Source organism: Malania oleifera, chromosome 2, assembly GCF_029873635.1.
Source record: "Malania oleifera isolate guangnan ecotype guangnan chromosome 2, ASM2987363v1, whole genome shotgun sequence".
Classification (NCBI taxonomy): Eukaryota; Viridiplantae; Streptophyta; class Magnoliopsida; order Santalales; family Ximeniaceae; genus Malania; species Malania oleifera.
In genome coordinates, this window is record NC_080418.1 from 87,139,561 (window position 1) to 87,143,037 (window position 3,477).

General features: G+C 40.7%; 1 non-coding gene across 1 annotated transcript; it reads left to right on the top strand.

Annotated features, from left to right (window-relative positions):
• Nucleotides 1-1,026: 1,026 nt before the first annotated feature.
• Nucleotides 1,027-1,132, top strand: LOC131150092 (small nucleolar RNA R71). The gene has a single exon (XR_009135475.1). It is a non-coding gene; the product is annotated as a small nucleolar RNA R71 (small nucleolar RNA).
• Nucleotides 1,133-3,477: the final 2,345 nt, after the last annotated feature.

Consider the following 3,477-nt stretch of genomic DNA (forward strand, 5'->3'; position numbering starts at 1 on the left):
AAGAAGGATTACATGATTCACCATTGGGTTCTTCCCTCATCTTCTCCCTACCTTTTTCTTGGTCTAACTATTCACCGACCCTATTGTTTACCTCCTTACCACTCCAAAGAATGGTTATAGCCTAGGCTTGCTCATGATAAGATGAAGGTCCAGCAGTTGGCTCATATTCTACCCCATATTGGCCCTTAGGGTTCACTAGAGGCTGACTTGACAACTTACCCTCATTTCTCCTACTCAAAGAGGTAGCTAGTTGGCCCATGGTGGCTTCTAGTTTCGCAATAGATTGGGAGTGAGTGTGGAGTAATTCCCGATCAACTTGGTGATCAGCCTCAATGCCTTTAAACGCTTTTAGCACCATTTTTTGAAAAGATCTATCATATTGGGGTTGTGGAGGAGCTGGTTGTTGACAAGATAAAGGTCTAAGGGCAGAAATAGGAGGATTTTGGGAATTTTGGAATGGGCGAGGAAGTGGAGCAGTGGGTGATTGTTGAGGTCTTTGAGCTTGGAAACCCTGCTCTTGTGGCCTCTAGGAGAAGTTAGGATGCTTATTCCACCCAAGATTGTACTTGTTCGAATATGGGTCATTGGACGGCATGTTGTGGCAATTATGGGTGGCTTTAACTTCCTCCTATACAAACTAAGACAGGGGGAGGCGCATGGGGCCAATTATAACATGTGTGTGAAGGATAAAAACAAATGGCACACACCTCTGCACATGCCACAAATTAAGGTTGTTGTCCTAACTACAAGAACTTATCTTACTTTTTCACTATGGTGTGCAGTGTGGATGCTAGGTCATGACCAGCAGCTAACTCATAGACTCCCTTAGGATGGGAAGAGGATGGTTGGAATGGTCTACGAGCAGCAACAACATGTTGCTGAGAATTCTTGACAAGGTTCTGAAAGAGAGCCCAGACCTCATTCTGATGTTTCATAAGGAAAGTTCCTCCACAAGATGCATCTATCATAGACCTATCTCGCTTAGCTAGTCTTTCATAGAAGGTCTGAAGAAATTGTCATCTAGGGACTTGGTGGTGTGGGCATTTGCACAAGAGGTCCCTAAAGCGCTCCCATGTCTCAAAAAATTGTTCCCCATCCAATTGTGAGAAACTAGTGATTGCCTTCCTCAGCTAGTTAGTCTTCCTAATTGGGAAGTACTTTTTTAAGAACTCATGTTGCATGGTGGCCTAATTGGTCACCAAGTTCAGCTCTAAGGAATTCAACCAATATTTGACCTTGTCTTTCAGAGAGAACATGAATAGCCTTTATCGGAGGGCATCATCACCAAAGTGTGGGATGCGGATGGTAGAACAGATTTCAAGGAATTCATCTAGATACTTGTAAGGATTTTTAGTTGAATTTCCATATAATTTGGGAAGCATCGAGATAATGGAAGTCTTAATCTCAAATTGTATTGCCTCAACCTCCGAAAACCGGATGCAAGACGACGAGGTGTATACATTGGGTGTAAAGTAGTCTCTAAGAAGCCGAAGAGGTTGCTCTTCCACTATAGGTTGATGAGGAGCTTGAGGTTCCGAGTTTTAAAAGGCAGGAGCTAGATTATGTTCAGCCGTGACTTTAGGTTCAAACAACTTGGCTAACACAGGACAAAAGGTGGATTTTCTAATGGACCTAGGGGATCACTCAATCTAGTGGTCTATAGGCATTGACTTAAGATCCAAGGAGAGCAAACCCAGCATATACACATACAGCACAAAATCAAGACTTTAGAGTATCAAAGAAAATTCAAAAACAAAATAAAACAAATAAAAACAAAGTCACAGTACGCTAAACTAGAAATTAGCTTACAATCGTAACTGAGTCCCCGACAACGGTGCCAAAATTTGGTAGGCTTGCCAAGGCTTGGGTCCTTAACTACCAAAGATAAATTTATAAACCTAACTAACCCAAGTTCAGTAGAACCGTGAGTAAGTCAGGTGTTGATCCATAAGGATTGCAGTGCAGTTATTCACCACTTCCAGCCTAGTTTACTACAACTTTGTGTAAAAGGAAAAAAGGAGAGATTTTGAAATGGTTTTTCTAACAACTACAAAAGCACATAATACAATAATAACACTACTCCTAGAAAGCAGGTCTCAGATTATAAATCAATCCTAGACTGTTGTGTTTGCTAGCTATATCCTGTCAGTTATCTATATTATGCTAAACAGTCAAGTGAACCATTTGATGGCATAAGGTAGCAAAGGTGCACCAATCATCTAGAGCACAATCAGGAACTAGAGTATACTCTATCCAACGTTCACAAGATCGCCTCATACATGGATTGTAGCCTAATACGTATAAGTTACTGAATCCCTAGCTAGGCTATCCTTTACCCTAGGGTCTCAACATAATCAAAGATGTAAACTTGCATGGAAAGTAAAGTGTGGGTATTGAAAGTGCATGTATTTAAATGAAAGTTGTAAAGAATATGTATTGAAAATCATCTTCAATTGCCACTCAAAAGTCTGTCACCAACGATCAAGAATACAATCAAAAGACCATCAATCTACACTGCAGCACAAGGTAATTAAAGGTTGTCACGGGCCTTTAACGATACCATGCATGAACCAATATAGGAATTGAAATCAAAATAGTAAATCTATTCTACTTGGTACCCAAAGACTCTTTAGGTCTATCACTAACCAAAGAGTAGCCAAAAGGGGAACCCTAGACACATAGACAAAGCTATCTTTTATACCCAATAGGGTTTACAAAGTTTAAAATTCAAAACAAGAAACTTCAGCAGAAAATGTTGCATAGAATATTGTTGTTGTCGACCAAGTAGCACCCATATGTTCCCCTGGTTGTTTCCTAGTTAAGGCTCTCGGGAAATCTTGAATTCAAACTCCAGCATTCTCAACCTGGTCGTACCTATGTGTCTTCTTGGTCGAGTTGCTGGTTGAGACTTACAGGATCTTAGCTTCAATCATTCTTCGGGATCTTAACTTGGTCGCCCCTCAAGGTCTTCTGGTCAAGCAACTAGTCGAAACTCTTAGTATCTCTGGCTTAATTAGTCTCAGGTCCTCGACTTGGTCGCCTCTCAAGGTCACTTGGTCGAGCACTTGGTCAAACCTTCCAGTAATTCACTTTCAGTCTGAACCTTGGAGTCTGCAGCTTGTAACCTGATCACCCTTGTGTTAGCTAGTTGCACCACATGGTTGAGCAAAGTCTTTATTCCTTTGATAAATTGAGGCTTTAGGGCTTGGTTGAGCATCTGATTTGAGCTTTGTGCTTCCCAATTACGCCATTGGCTTCTCACATTGCTTAACTCCTCGGTTTTAACCTATTTTTCCTAAAACATGAACAAACCTTGCATAACTCCAAACAATGGTAAGAAAGGGTATTTACAAGATAAATGAGAACAAAACAAAGGTAAATGGGGGTCTAAAATAGTACATTTTAGGAACAAATCATGTACCAATATATATTAAGCTTCATCTAAAATGCTTAATCAGGGCTACATTCTTTGGGCCA